The following is a 17058-nucleotide window of genomic DNA, read 5'->3' as shown; positions in this document are numbered from 1 at the left end:
CTGATTTTCATATTTGCAGACACAACAGTGAACAAAGACCTCTCAAGGCACGCGGTAATAAAACCCTCTGCTGTATTCATAAGTCTCACTTAATGATTTTTTTCTTTCTTTGCTTAATCTATCTATCTACTCACACCCACTATGGCCATCTGTGGTGTCCTTTGTCTGAGGATTTGAGAACAAGCCAAAGTCAGGCATTCCCTGTCATTGAGACTCAAGCTCTTGTGGTATCTGAGATATTTAACCAAGACTCAGGCGAGCATAAAAGCCACTTTTCACCACGGACCCCATCGCTGTCTAAAAACAACATGGGAAAGTTTGTTTAGCCCCTGCCCTCTCGAAGCACAATTCCCCGAACCAGCCCTGTAACTTAACTGTGCTGGCTCTTGCATGCTAGCCAAACACAATTGGGTTTGCTTTTTTGTTTTTAAGATGTTCAGATTCTGATCTGTCAAGCATTTTGAAAGGCTGGCTCCAGAGCCCCACATTAAAATGTCTGTGGGAGCAATGATGTCATCCTTGTGACAGGCTTTAACTGGAGCAATGAAAGGAGCTCTTATGCTTCTCCTAGCTCAGCAGGTGTGAAGCCAACACAAAGGCCATTCACACAGGAATTCCCTTACATGAAACTTAACCAGACCTCATTCTGAATGTTGCCCTCCGCTGCTTTCCCTTGCCTGAGAAATGAATGGGGAACAAATGCTGATTCATTATATTTTGCTATAGAGTATCCTGCACTGGGGGATGGGAAAGAGAGACATAATTTTTAAAAGTCATGAATTCATAGTCTCGCTTTCCCTTCATCTCAATTTCATTTCATTCTGTTCTGTTTTCTTCTTAATCCCCCCTCCCTACACATGCTACATAAAATTCAGGGTTTGACATTATTGAAATCAGACCTGTTAAGCTTCACTTGGACCATTTTTCTTCCTTTTTAGGTTTTTGCAAACCTAATTTTCAAAGCAGGTTTAAAAGTCCACCGCATGGAGCCTGATTTAAATTTCTTTGGTTGTAATCTATTGGGGTTTTGTCTGGAATTAAGGGAACAAGGTGAAGAGGGTGAGAGTGGCATATAGTGATTTGTGCAATATCTCATATGTGAGACTATTGTTATTATTCCAAAAGCCACAGTTGAGCAAATTTTTTTACTACAGAGTCATGGTGTGTTAGCTGGGACAGAACTTGATCCCTGTATGGACTTTATTATGACCAACCAAGACATCACAAAACTGTTGTAAGCTTTTGAGGTCTTCAGAATTTTTCATTGGCCAAGGTGTTACACAAAGCAAGAAGCCATGGGGTTGAAGGAAAATAAAGCACAAAAAGAATACAAAAATTAGGGTGGATATTGTAGTGATAAGGTCAGTGTTGACATTCAGGGCTGGCTGCCCACATTTGAGCATCAGTTAGCTGTTAATCCATGTTTTCCCCATTCAAATGAAAATTGGAGTCAGGGGTGCAAACTTGAAAAAAATATGGGAGGGGCAGGTAAGCCCCACCCTTCACAATTGATCACATGCCATGGTGTGCGCACAACATTTGAATGGCAATCCCCCCCAATATTTTATTGGGGGGGCGAAGCCCCCTCAGCCCCTAGGAGTTGGCTCCGATGACTGGCGTAGTCGAACCCTGCACATTGAATCCGCAGGAGTAACGACTTTGGCCTCTCCCTGCTTTACTCAAACTTCAGCCATGGTTTAAAACAGACACCTTTTTCCTTTCAGTATATCTCCCCGCTCCCTCTTCCATTCCTCAGCTGCCTCAAGTGAGACCAGTGAAGGACATGGAGCCCTCAAATATCCCATAATACCTCCCATATTTCCTTCACACAATGCATTTGACTCCTCTCGTCATGTGGTTGCCTCCAGCATGAAGTTCCAGATTACTAGTTGAACTGACTTTAACTGAATAAGCTAACTGACAGGCTTGGTCTTAAAATTCAAAAGAGAGAGAAATATATATTCATTCAGGAGCACACCAGCAATAGTTATGAGCACAGCCAGGAAAGAAATGAAAGCACTGAGGAAATTGTGGGCACAGAAAGGGCAGCAGCAGAAAGTGACAACTGATCCATGCACCCCAAAACACAGAAACATATTGTTACACACCACCCCAATCTCTGAATAGTGTGAGATTTCAGGGGTTCCATGTGTTTAACCAGAGTTTGGTTTCCATGGCTAGGGCAACCCAGTCAGATGGGCAGCATATTATTATTATTATTATTATTATTATTATTATTATTATTATTATTAACATTAACAGTGGAGACTGTGGTGTCTTTAGTCTATATGGTTTATTTACACAAATCTACAACCTGAGCCTATGATAGAGGGGTTCACAGCATTCACACCCCAAGAGGGACTTGCTTCTCTCCTAGCCATAGCCTTGGATTCCAGCAGAAATCAGGCATAGCTCTCCCTCTATGGTTTCTGCCTGCTTCTAGCCCAGCACTCACTCACTCTCTCTCTCTCTCTCTCTCTCTCTCTCTCTCTCTCTCTCTCTCTCACACACACACACACACACACACACACACACACTACTGGCTATTGTCCTTCTCACTTTCAGACAGTAGGGATCCCACCCATTTGCCCTCCAGCACAGAACAACTTCCTTCTACTAAAGACCCATATGTAGGGTCTATTAACTTACCAAGAAACCTCCCTGGCTCCTTCAAATAAAGGAATCCCCCAAACTCATCACAATATTGTGTGTGACACCAAGTGCTGTTGTTTGGAGCATGATTTCCCCTACCTTATCAGATTCTCTTTGTATCAGTTAAACCTGAATTTACAGAGAGAAAGCAGCAAGATTTGTATTTGTTAGGGTTGACTACACAAATGAAATGGGAACAAAACCAGCTGCAAACTTAAAAGATGGAGACTGTCAATTCACTAAGTATCTGCTAGGTGCTACAAAAGGCATTTCTGTGCGCTCTGGTTTCCATCACGGTGTCCCATTGCGCAGGAAGCGGTTTAGTCATGCTGGCCACATGACCAGGAAAGCTGTCTGCAGACAAACACCAGCTCCCTCAGCCTGAAAGTGAGATGAGCGCCACAGACCCATAGTCACCCTTGACTGGACTTAAATCGTCCAGGGGTCCTTTAGCTTTACCTTTACCTTTACCTTACTGTATTAATATCTGTCTTTACTTGTATTATTAATACTGTCATGGTACTTTCTACTTCTGCTCTCTGTTATGTTTCACTTAAGTTGTGGCTCAGATGTGGGTAATGGTTGTGCTTTATGTTTTCCAAACTGGGGAGTAGCCATTGCTTCTTTGTCCCAAAAATCTGTATTTACCTTCCTGCCGCAACCGTACCTATTTATCACTTGCACTAGTGTGCTTTTGAACTGCTAGGTTGGCAGAATCTGGGACAGAGCAACGGGAGCTCACCCCATTGCACGGATTCGAACCACTGACCTTCTGATTGGCAAGTCCAAGAGGCTCAGTGGTTTAGACCACAATGCCACCCTCGCATACCTATTAATACAGTACTGAATGCTAGAGTAGATAGAAGAGTCATTAAGAGTATTAACACGTAGTTGAGTGAAACTATTAAATTATAAGGTCTATCCTAGGGTGGCTTATGTTACTTGGAGGGATGTATATAAATAATTGCAATAAAGAAGCAAACAGGCAAAGCAATGTTTGTGTCACTGATTATAGCTATAGTTAGAAATTCACCTGAAAACAATAAATGAATAGCTCTTTTGGCTCAGGGCAGCTGTTCAACAAAACTAGCAAATTGCATCTAATACAGTCCAGTCCTGGATGCTTTTGACCAAATACATAACAACTATTCTCCCTCATTTGGTTTGATTCCTGCATTTTGTGGATGGTAAATTCCAGGTGTTAATTGCAGATTCTATGACAAAGAATTTAGTCTGTCTTCAATATGCTAACAACTAATTTCACTGGATGACCAAAATTTATAGTGCTCCCTATTCATTTTCTCCACATTTATAAGTGAATAAGCTACTGCAGTGTTTTCTCATATGCCCCAAACAATACACGTTTATCACATTTATCCTACTAAATTCCAGCAGCATTAATTCCCTGAAAACACTGAATTTTCTTCTGAATGCTTTGAAGGCATATGCTATAACTGGCAAGTACATTTTCTCTAAAGCTTTGGTTTGGAGCTGCTTCTGATTATCTCCCAGGAATGCACAACTTTACTTCGCTACCAGCCTGACATCAGAACAGATCCCATCTTAACTCCTGGTTCATGCACTCTGCTTCTAGTCAATCTATCCAGTTCTGTTTCTCATTCTGGGCAGGACTTGACACTGACAAGGAATATAAGTATCTATTGATGAAGAAGTATCTTTTATTCTTCTGTACAGCATGGAAAGGGAAAATGCATCACTAAAGCTTCAGACTAGAACATTCTGGAAAGGAGAGATCATGGGACAATCTTCTTCTTCTTAACACCCTCCAGCTGCCTTGTTTCCATCTCATGACATGGGTGTAACTGAATTCCTTTTTTCTGTTCTCAGAAATTCTATAGACGATATGGGATTAAACACATGGCATTGTACAGTGAATGGGATCTGAACAATTTTGTGTCTCCTGCAAATTTTCAAGTGGAATAATTAGCAATGGGTAGATATAACATGGAGCACGCCTGGATTGGGAAAGTGGCTCATAAATGGATTCACTCAAAGGGATCAACAAGCAGAATTCAACTTTGTGGAGAAATATTTATGGCATACCCTCCAACATTTTTGTCCCCAAAATTGGGACGTCAGGAAGGGCGTGCCTTCTGGTCCAGGCAATTATCCACAGGGTTGGGCCAGAGTGCCTTCTGGTCCCTGCTGACTTCTGCCTTTTGGTCTGATGCTTTGCAACAAGGACTTGCATCAAAGCGCTGGACAAAAATATGGGACATTCTGAGATCCAAACAGAAGCCAGGATTGACTTCTGTGATCCGGGATGCCCTGCTTAAAATGGGAAACTTGGTGGGGAGGGAGGCAGTATATAGAAATCACCCACAATATTAATCACAGCGTATATTCTGGTGCATTTGTAAATGGTTTCATGGCCATTGCTTCTCCTCAAATAACATGGACAAATGCAGTTCTGTGCCTGGGAGCAAGGAAACCCTTCACAAAATTCTCAACACTCTCACCAAACTGCCATTCCCAGGATTCATTGTGAGACATTACTAAAGTCATTGGTTTAAATCCAATATAGATTTTTAGCATGAAAGCAAGAGAAGTGAAATGAAAGTGAGAGAAACCAAAATGTTTCTTGTAAGACTAATATCCGATCTTGGATAGGGATTATACACTCATCTCCAGAAAGGACTGGTGAACCAGCCAAGCCAGTGCCTTCAGGAAGGCTTGTTAAGTAAGACTGGCCATTGACAAATCCAAAGAGGTTGCCCTCGAGACAAATGGGTGGGCCTTTTCCCACCTCACCTGGCTGGCTGCCAGGGAACAAGAGGGCAAAGAGGGGAGGGGAGTTTGAGAGTTGGCTGGCGCTGGAAGCTGAAAGATGTGACTTGGGGCTTCCCAGTAAACCTAATGGGGAAGTGGGAACTGCCAGAGTGTTTATGCTGTGGGTCCCTCCAGCCTGCTCAGGTGTATATATGTGTAAATAAAGCCATATATCCTAAGAACATCACCGTATCAATTGACCTTCTTTCCAAGAAACCAAAACCTGAAGATTGGGAAAGGTTGTGGAAGAAAGGGGTTAAGTTTACTGCATGTACGGTGTTAAAGGAAAACGTTATGAAAATGATGTATAGATGGTACTTAACCCCTGTAAAACTAGCAAAGACCTACCACAAGAGTGATAATCTATGTTGGAAATGTAAAGAAAAAGAAGGTACCTTTTACCATATGTGGTGGACATGTCCCAAGGTGAAAGACTTCTGGGAAAAGATTTATAATGAATTGAAAAACTGTTGAAATATACATTTATTAAGAAACCAGAAGCCTTTCTACTTGGAATAATAGGTTTGAAATTGCCCAAGAAAGATGTTAGATTGTTTTTGTATGCCACAACTGCAGCTAGAATTTTGCTGGCCAGAAATTGGAAACTACAAGAAGTACCAACAGTGGAGGAATGGCAGATGAAGATGATGGACTTTTGAGAGCTAGCTGACCTGATCGGAAGAGTCCGTGACCAGAAGGACGAGGAGTATCAAGAGGAATGGAAGAAATTTAAAGATTATTTAGTTAAATATGTTAAGATTATTTAAACAGAATTACTTGTGAGTAACAGATTGGCCTAGGATTTAAATACCGTATTTTTTGCCCCATAAGGCGCACCGGCCCATAGGACGCACCTAGTTTTTTGGGGGGAGAAATAAAGGGGAAAAAATTATTACCCCCCCAGGAGCGGGGCTGGGGCGGGAAGCTGTCCCCCGAGCTTGTGGGGCTGGCAGCGGGGAGAAGCAGGCTCCTCCCCACCGCCAGCCTTCAAACCAGGTCAGGGGACAGCGGGAAAGGAGCGCTGCGCCTCTCCCGCTGTCCCCCAAGCTTGCGGGGCTGGCGATGGGGAGGAGCAGGCTTCTCCCCACCGCCAGCCTCCAAACCAGGTCGGGGGACATCGGGATGGTGGCGTTCCGCCTCCCCGCTGTCCCCCAAGCTTGTGGGGTTGGCAGTGGGGCTCTCCTGAAGCCTGGAGAGCGAGAGGGGTCGGTGTGCACCGACCCCTCTCGCTCTCCACGCTTCAGTGAAAGCCTGCATTCGCCCCATAGGACGCACACACATTTCCCCTTCATTTTTGGAGGGGAAAAAGTGTGTCCTATAGTGCGAAAAATACGGTATGTGAAATTGTATATTACTGTGGATAGAAGTCAAAATGAAAAGAAAGATGTTAATTGAACAAGTAAATCTTATATGAAAATAGTGTTGGAAAACTGCTACAATGAGCTATATGGAAACTCAGCTAGGGGGATCTGAGGAAATCACCCAAAAATGATAATAAAAGTGGGACTATAACAGTTAGGATAAATGTTTGTTTGCTTGCTTTTTGATATTGTAATGTTTTTCTTGTTTGTTGTCATGATTGTTATAAATTTGGAGAATCAATAAAAAAATTTGGGGGGGGGGGAGAAACCAAAACCTGGGTTAGTGCAGGCACCCCTGGAGTCTTTCACCCCTCAGAGACTAGGGATGTTTAAACCACTTAGGCCACAAATCTCTGAAATAGCCTACCCACAGTGGCAGCCCTAAATGGTTGGCTTCCCTACCCTCAGAAGTGCACTAGGCATTGTCATGGGATAGTTTTCGGACCAGCTCTTTCGCTGAATTCTTATTATTCATAATATGTTTGAACGTTATTACTTGATTTATATTATTACTTGATTATTATTATACTATTTCATTGACTCACCCTCCCTGCAAACCCCGTAATTGGTTTACTAAAACATAATCTGTCATAGCAAACTGTCCTAAATAATATAGTGTCATGAGTTCTGTGGCACCAGACACCTATAATTCCTGGGTCCAGTAAGTGTTAAACTCTAAGGCGGACCAACCTTCTGGTGAGGGAATCACCCACGGTCATGAGCCACTAAGAAAAGAAAAGAAAGGGGGTGGCCCATTAAGAAGCTAAGGTGAGGGAGCTCCAGACAACAGATGGTAGGGGCACCTCCTCCATCTCTTAGATAGTGAGAAGGCAAAAGCCAGAGTAGAGAGTTGGCTGTGATGTGACCTGGGGAGTAGGTTGCAAGCTGGAAAAGGCAGAGAGATAGCCCAACGTTTGATTTGTGTTTGAATCCAAGGCTACAGCTATGGGGGAAACTAGACCATCTCGGGGTGTTCATGCTGTGAACCCCTTCATTGTAGGCTCAGGTTGTATATATGTGTAAATAAGCCATATAGTTTAAAGACATCACAGTCTCGGCTGTGCCTCATTCCCGAAAGGAAATACGAACCCTGGGGACACGCCTGGAACCTCTGGAATCTCCCACCACTCAGAGATTGGGGTGGCGGCCAACAATGCTGTGTTCATGAGCCTGGAGCCTTTTTCTGCATTTCAAAAAAAGTTGACCCCTTTATCACTTAGAGAATGTTAATATAGGCTTTATACACCAAAATATACTATAGTACCCATTATTTGCATGTGTCAACAGATGCATTATACACACAAGCCTGCAAGGGCAATTAATCCATTTCCCAACCATTCCTGCCTCAGAGGCCTGGGAACTGTCACTTTAAACAAACGTGAACTACATTTGTGGAGTTTAAATAGCAAGTCACATTTATTTTGGGTCTTTTGCAACATGGTCACTCTGCAAAATTTAACATCCATTAAATGGCCTCTGTGTTTGAGTGAATAGGCTCAACTTAAGGAAGGAACCTTTATAGCTGGCTCTTCTCCAGGCCTTGAGGCTTGAGGCTGCATTCCTATGATTCGTTGTGCATGAGCCCTTTTTTGCTGCAAGTAGGTAAGCCTCTGTTAGAACACGGGGCTGCAAATCAATGTCCTTTTCATATTACTCTTGCCCTGCTTTCTTAACCTGTTACAGTTCAAAAACCAGAAAGCTTGTGCCTCATTCCTGCTATATATCATGCCATTAATTTCCTGTTGATTGACAAATATGCTACGAGTGTTTACTAGTGGTCCTCCCCTAATCATCATGTTCATTCAGCACTTCCTGGCAGGCCAGACATCTGCCCTTGGGTCAGCTAAACTCCGCCATGCAAGACGCAGCTAAAGGAGGATAAAAATAGTAGTACCACTTTGGGAAAATGGTTAGAAGAGGGAAGGGGGAAGCCAGTCACTAGCTTAACTTCCTAAAGAATACCTCGGTTGTCGAACATAATCCATTCCGAAAGACTGTTTGACTTCCAAAACGTATGACAACCGAGGCGCTATTGCTGGTCAGCAAAATCCATTGAAAAAATGGAGAAATGCGCCTCGGAAGCCATTCAACTTCTGAGGCACGTTCGAAAACGGAAGCATTCACTTCCGGGTTGTCGGCATTTGAAAGCTGAAGTGTTCGACTTCCGAAGCATTTGACAACTGAGGTTCCACTGTAAAGTGCTTAAGTTGAAGACTCTGCAGAAAATCAAAGGTGCAAAAATCAAAGGACGGCAAATATTGATTTTAAATTGCAAGCATAGAGCTGTTTTACACTTGGTGCTTCATTCAATAAAAACAAAGTGTGAAGGCAAAATGTGGGTAAAGGTAAAAAGTCGAATTTCACTATGTGGTGTGGCACTCATCTCCCTTCATGTCGAGGAAGCCGGCGTCATTCACAGACAGCTTTCCAGGTCATGTGGCCAGCAGGACTAAACTGCTACAGGAACACAGAGGGATGTGATGGAAACCAGAGCACACAGAAATGCCGTTGACCTTCCCACTGCAGCCATACCTATTTATATACTTGCACTGGTGTGCTTTCAAACTGCTAGGTTGACGGGAGCTGGGGCAGAGCAACAGGAGCTCACCCTGTCACGCGGATTCGAACCACCGACCTTCTGATCAGCAAGAGGCTCAGTGGTTTAGACCACAGCACAACCTGTATCCCTGAAAAATGTGGCGCACAGACTGGGGCTCTCAATCAGCCACCTCCAATGTCTGCTGCATGTTTAAAGACTGTGCCCACTCTTCATGTTTTCCACATTTGCTGCTGGGTACCATGGCCAGACATGGACATAATGCTGGAATTCTGGAAGTTAAGACCCAGATGGGGGACACAGGGCTCACTAGCAGTACATGTGAAAAAGATCTAGGAGTCTTAGTGGACCACAAGCTGAACATGAGTCCACAATGTGAAGCAGCAGCAAAATAGGCTAATGCTCTTCTAGGCTGCATCAACAGAAGTCTAGTGTCCAGATCAAGGGAAGTCATAGTTCCACTCTATTCTGCATTGGTCAGACCACACCTGGAGTCCTGTGTCCGATTCTGGGCACCACAATTTAAGAAGGGTGTTGACAAGGTGGAACGTTTGCAGAGGAGGGCAACCAAGATGATCAAGCAAACCAAGCCTTATGAGGAACAGTTGAAGGAGATGGGTATGTTTAGCCTGGAAAAGAGGAGACTGAGAGGAGATATGATCAGGGCTGTAGCTAGGGGGTGGTGAGGTGGGTCTCTGCCAAGGGTGCAGGCGAGGGTGGGGGCAAAATCAGCTTTAAAATATGTCCATAAATAAAAATATTGATTGCCTCATAAGAAAAGGTTTCTAATAGAGCGTGAATTGAAGGGGGGGTTGGAGAAGAGGCAGAAAGAAGAGCTAATTTGTAAGTGGCTAGCGGGCACAATCTGGACAATTCTGCCGGGGTGCAAGATCACCTAGCTATGGCTCTGGATATGATAGCCATTTTCAGATAGGACTGTCACATGAAAGAGCAAACAAGCTTGTTTTCTCCTTCTTGTTTTCCAGGAATGAGTGCCACCATTTTGTTGAGAGTCAGAGTTTGTAGCTGCAAGGGATGGTAAGGGAAATGCTATCTTATTAATAGGTGTTCTGCCTGTGTGGTATTATTTGCAGCCAGTGTCCTTCTACTATGCTGAGCAATCAATTTGAAAGGGAATCCCCAGTGGTAAGATATGCCTTTGTCATGAAGTACAGTAACTCAGCCCGCAGCGGGGTGAGCTCCCGTCGTTCGGTCCCAGCTCCTGCCCACCTAGCAGTTTGAAAGCACCCTTAAGTCAAGTAGATAAATAGGTACTGCTTTACAGCGGGAAGGTAAACGGTGTTTCCGTGTGCTGCTCTGGTGCTGGTTCGCCAGAGCAGCTTCGTCGCGCTGGCCACGTGACCCGGAAGTGTCTGCGGACAGCGCTGGCTCCCGGCCTCTGGAGTGAGATGAGCGCACAACCCTAGAGTCTGTGAAGACTGGCCCGTACGGGCAGGGGTACCTTTACCTTTACAGTAACTCACAATTTGTGTGCATTCAGCTTTATGCAGTTGGGGAATTAAGGGGGAGGGGACATTAGCAATCCTAATGTGTTTTGACTACACACGATTTTGGCTTTAGACACGATCCCCAAAACGTAGCCCCCGTGCGCACTGAGAGTCGCCTGTACTGGAGTGAAGGGATGAAGCAAGGAATGTCTCTGAAGCAGGTCCATGCTGATGTCTTGGAAGACTGAGATGATATTATTTCCACTAGTTAGGTCTTCGATATTTTGCAGAGCCTTATATATGGTGTCTCTCATGGGAGCCAGGGTGTTGCAGTGGTTAGTGTGCTGGACTAGGACCCATGAGACTAGGGTTCAAATCCTCAACTGGCCACAGAGCTCACTGGGTGGCCTTGGGCCAGTCACTGCCTCACCGCCTGACCTACCACCACACCCAGGGCTGTTGTGAGGATAAAAAATGGGCAGTGGAGAACCATGTCTCCCACCTTGAGCTCTTTGAAGGAAAGGTGGGATATAAATGTAACATAACATAACGTAATGTGTAAGTTCTCTTGAAACTTGCGATGGTGTCTCTGGGTGAGACACCGTGTGGGGTGAGAGTGCCGTGTGGGGATCCTGTAGGATCTCTTGATGTGTGACAGGTTTAGCGTTATGCCTATGGGTAGGTTATTAAGCCACATTATGAGATAAGATTTGAGCTCTGACCCTTCCTGTTTTTCCTTCAGGCCACAGATGTGGAAGTTCTGCCTCCACCAGCTGGTTCCTCAACCCTAAGCTTGAGGTTCATTGCTGTCGTCTTTAGTTTGTCTATTTTATTTTGGTTGCGGAGGCCTAGTTCATGCACAGTATGATTGGTATGTGGAATGTCTGAATTTAGCTGACAGCATTTTGATTTAGGACCCCAGCAATTCAAGGGATATAGCCCAGTTTCTGTAGATTGGTTCACGTCAGGCTTCCACGCTCACCTATTGATTGTTCACCACCTATTTCACCGTGACACTGAGGCAAACCAAGACAGGCCTCTGAATTTTAACTTGGCAGCAGGGTCCTGTTCACTGACACGGCTGACAAAAATACCTTTGTGCATATGGCAGCTTCCTCTCTTTCTGGTCTGGTCTAGGAAGAGCTGCAGTAAGTCCTCCTTGGACTGGACCCCAAAGGAGTGGATGGACAACCACACATACACAAAAGTCAGCTCAGGCTCAAATCTGAGGGGCAAACCAAATGCTTGGATCCTTTGCAGTCAGTACCCCTGTAGCTTCTGTTTATCCTGTTCCTGACTGCCATGTCCTTCTTCTGGAGCATAAATGTGCACTAACTTTGAAAGCTGCATGGAGACACGGTCAGATCAAGAGCTTGGTGCTGTAGGAGGCCTCAAATATTTCTGCTAGGGTTGCTTGTAACTAATGCATAACAAAGGAAAAGGGATGCCTTTGGAACTTGTTACTGCAAACAAATTCTTGGCATAAGAATTCTTGCAAGGTTGGCTAAAGCCGATAGGATGTAATGCCTCATTCTTTAGAAATGGCAAGGCTAAATTCCATCTCTACTGTGTGCTTAAACAGAATGAAAAGTCCTATAATACAGGCTTTCCTGCGAAGAATTTGCCTAAGCAGGGAGATCCTCTGCTCCTCTGCTAGGTTTTTTGCCTGTTCCTCTCAAGCAAAATTGCTTTTCAAAAAAGTGATCTTTAACAGATCTTTGCAACCCTGAAATAATCTGTAATGCAGGAATAACAACTAAAGAATCCCTAGCAGATGGCCATCCAAGCTCTGTTTATAAACTTCCAGAGAAGCAGAGTCCACCACCCTTCCAGGGAGTCCCTTCCACTGTCAAACAGCTCTTACCCTCAGAACGTTCTTCCTGATGTTGAGTTGGAATTTCCTTTCTTGTAACTGGAATCCATTGGTATGGGTCCTACCTGTCAGGGAGCCAGTCAGCCAGAAATCCACAGAGTATGTGAAGTTAACTCTTTATTAACAGAAACCAGGCCAGCTCAGGGGAGCCAGGCCTAATGAGCACAGCAACCCTTCTCATAGGTCTTGCCTCTATTAGGCAGTTGTGGAGGCTGAAGGTCCCCACCTTCCACAGCTGCCAAAATTCCCTCTGCCACCAGGTCCTTTCCAAGCAATCTGAGAATATGCCAGCACACCTGTCTCTGCTCCTCCCTCTTCTCATCTCGGGAGACCAGCAGGGAGGGGAACTGGTCACAGGAGACACCCTGGCTTCTTCACCAGTCTGACTCATCTCTGCCTCTTGGCCTCTCTCCTCTCTTGCTTCAATTTCTGATACTGACTCTGGACTTCTCTCTGCAACAGACACTTCCTGCTCACTAAGACCTGTTACCTCTTCAGCTTCTGCCAACTCCTCTTCTCAGTCTTCTCCCTCTTTTTGCCCATCATGGTCCCACCACCAGTGTGCAAGCTCTAAGCCTTCTTCCCTTGGGAATTCCCCAAAGGGTGCCTCCCACCATTCCTCTGTGTCCAGCAAGTCTTCATGCAACGCCCTGGGAGATGCAAGCCTGGCCTCCGGGGGGGGGGGGGCTGTGCAAGCTTTCCTGCTTGGATTGTAACTTCAGTAAAGAGAGGCTCAGCCAGCTACCTTCTCAGGTGCCCAATGCAAGAAACATGAATGCCATCTAGGAAAAATGGCCTCTTCTAGTGTCATTGCTGCCTTTCATGCTGGGGCCCATTTGGATACTCTTCCCTAGTGAGAAGTGGGCAAGTTTGCTCTGCTCGCATCCACATCAGTCAGGGCAACATGATCGTCAGGCTTCCACGCTCACCTCCCAAACTAGGAGTCCCCTCTATTTCCAGGACACACCCTCTTTTTCAGGGGTAAAATTTGATACAAATTGCACTTATTTGCTTTAAATGGCTGTCATAGCATCCTCTTCTTTGCTCTTCAAAATATGGCAACCCTAGACATCTTCCTTCGCTTTGTGAAACGGATATTCTTTTCTATGCCACAAAATTATTTGTCCTTAATCCTGATTAGAGAAGAATGACCGCTTATGCTCATGGACAAAGCATAAATTTAAAGCTTCTGGCTTCTGTGAAAGACTCCTGGGAACTGTAGTTTGACTATTAGAGCTAACTACAGTTCCCTTGAGCAAACTACAGTTGCAGGGAGTCTTTGGCAGCCATGTGCTTTAAATAAATGGTGCATATGCAACCTCTGTCTACATCTGGGATGGGAAAAACCTGATGCTGCTGGACTCTGGTCCTCATCCTTTGCCATTGGCCATGTGGGTTGGAGGCGATGGCTGTCCATCCCTGGTCTACGAGGTTATTTTGCAGACTGTCCCAGGCTGGAGGTCTTTGAGGACAGAATCATTGGCCAGATAAAACTTGTATTTTTCTTTTTGTATGGAAGTAGGGAGAAGGCAATAACCAATGAGGATGATATTCATCTGTGCGCCCACTACTAACCTGTTTATTTATTTATTTTATATTATTTATTGCATTTGTATACTGCGCTTCATCTGAAGATCTCAGGCCGGTTCCCAGCATAAAAATACGGAATGAAACCACAAAGCAGACCCCGGCGCGGCTGGTTTTTGAACTGCCTTGAGTCACAGCTTTTATTTCCTGACTGCTCGCTGTGCGTCCAGCGGGCCCTGAGAGAGTCCCGCCCTCTCTCTGCGAGTCCCTCTTTCCCCTCGGTCGGGGCCACCTTGGGGCCTCGGCGGCGCCGGCCAACCTCAAGCTCCGCGGACCGCGCCGTCATTGGGCAGCACCGGCCACGTGGCGCTCATTGGCCGGCCGGCATGAGGCGCGGAGGAGGGCGGGGAGCGTCCCTCCGTGCGCGGGGGCTGCCGCCTTCCCGGGCGAGTCGGAGCGTCGCCGGGAAGGGCGCGGCCAGGCGAGGGGGTCATGGCCCCGGTTGCCCCGGAAGTGCTCCCAAGGGGCCTCGAGCAGCGAGAGGAGCTCCTAGAAGGGTCCCAACCCCCCTGCCAGGCAGGCAGAGGCGGCGCCCCCTGCCCCGGGGGTCCAGTCAGTGAGGGGGAAAGGCAGGCACAGAGTAATGAATAAGAAATAAGAATAATGTTTTTATTTAAACCTCGCCCATCTGACTGGGCTTCCACCACCACTCAGGGTGGCTTCCAGCGAAATAATAAAATGTCAGGCATTAAAAACTTCCCTGAACAGGGCTGCCTTCAGATGTCTTCTAAAAGTCACATGGTTCTTTATCTCCTTGACATCTGATGGGAGGGCGCCACCACCGAGAAGGCCCCCTACCTGGTTCCCTTCAGTAAAGTGGTACCTCAGGTTAATAAATTAATTCATTCTGGAGGTCTGTTCTTAACCTGAAACTGTTCTTAACCTGAGGTACCACTGTAGCTAATGGGGCCTCCCACTGCTGCCGCACGATTTCTGTTCTCATCCTGAAGCAAAGTTCTTAACCCGAGGTACTATTTCTGCATTAGCAGAGTCTATAACCTGAAGCGAACGTAACCTGATGTACCACTGTACATTGAATGGACTTATCTTAATAATAATAATTTATTATTATATAATATCTGAAGGCAGCCCTGTTTAGGGAAGCTTTTAATATATTTTTTTATTTTTTAAAAATAAATTTTATTAAGTTTTCCATCATCATAACACAAACCACAAAGCAAAATGATACATGGAAGCTTTTAATATTTGATGAATTATTATATTTTAATATTTTGCTGGAAGCTGCCCAGAGTGGCTGGGGAAACCCAGCCAGATAGGTGGGGTATAAATAATAAATTATTATCTTTTATTTTCTAATTTTAGTGCGCCTGTGTGTGTGTGTTCTCCACTGCTGCTGGTCATAATGTCAAAATGCAGCAGATGGCAGTACTGTACAAGGAAAACTCAAGCTGTGTAGCATGTTACATGGCTTGATATTCACAGGGGTTAAAGAGTGATGATGCCCCAAGCACCTGTGGTGTTACCCCGTGTGTTGATCTTGCAACAGTGTGTAGTATTCTACAAGTATAAATACCAATTTTAACGTACCACGTGACTTTCACCTATTTGAAATGTCCCTTTAGATCTGTTCTACACCTTAGTCGCTTTCAAAGGGCCTGTCAAGATGTACCAAGGATGATCAGCTTCACCTCATTAGGGCTTCTGTGGTTCTGGACATTTCCTAGTGGAGGATTTTGACTGGTGCCGTGCGATGGCAGTATGGAGATTTGAAAACTACCTTTCTGTGAAGATGCACACAGGGGCACAAAAGTCCTCGTATTCGAAGGCGGACCACAGTGGCATTCTAAAGGCCAGTGTGTGACATAGGAAGAAATTGGATTTTATTTCTTTAAAGCAGCGTTCTGGAGTTTGGTCCTTGGGCAAGCATATGAACATAGAAGAGAACTCCTGAACTATGATTCTAAACCATTGACAGCGTTTTGAAATAAGCCCATGTAAAGGTGCATTTGCAGATTTATAAACCTCTTCGCAACAAAAAGTCACTGAAGCAGTGTTCGATAAAATAGAATACGGGAAGTTACAGGTGAAACTCAGAAAATTAGAATATCGTGGAAAAGTTCATTTATTTCAGTAATTCAACTTAAAAGGTGAAACTAATATATGAGATAGACTCATGACATGCAAAGCGAGATATGTCAAACCTTTATTTGTTATTGTGATGATCATTGCGTACAGCTGATGAAAACCTCAAATTAACTATCTCAGAAAATTAGAATATCAAATGAAATCAGCAAAACAAGGACTGCAAATAGAGAAATATTGGACCTCTGAGAAGTAGAAGCATGCACATGTAGTCAGTACTTGGTTTGGGACCCTTTTGCATCAATTACTGCCTCAATGCGGTGTGGCATGGATGCTATCAGTCTGTGGCACTGCTGAGGTGTTATGGAAGACCAGGATACTTCAATAGCAGCCTTCAGCTCTTCTGCATTGCTTGGTCTCATGTCTCTCATCTTTCTCTTGGCAATGCCCCATAGATTCTCTACGGGGTTCAGGCCAGATGAGTTTGCTGGCCGATCAAACACAGTAATCCCATGGGCATTGAACCAGGTTTTGGTACTTATGGCAGTGTGGGCAGGTGACAAAGTCCTGCTGGAAAATGAAGTCAGCATCCCCATAAAGCTTGTCTGCGGAAGGAAGCATGAAGTGCTCCAAAATCTCTTAGTAGATGGCTGCGTTGACTCTGGACTTAATGAAGCACAGTGGACCAACACCAGCTGATGACATGGCTCCCCAAATCAACACAGACTGTGGAAACTTCACACTGGA

This window comes from Podarcis raffonei, chromosome 12, assembly GCF_027172205.1.
Source record: "Podarcis raffonei isolate rPodRaf1 chromosome 12, rPodRaf1.pri, whole genome shotgun sequence".
Taxonomy (NCBI): Eukaryota; Metazoa; Chordata; class Lepidosauria; order Squamata; family Lacertidae; genus Podarcis; species Podarcis raffonei.
Note: the sequence above shows the minus strand (reverse complement) of the source record.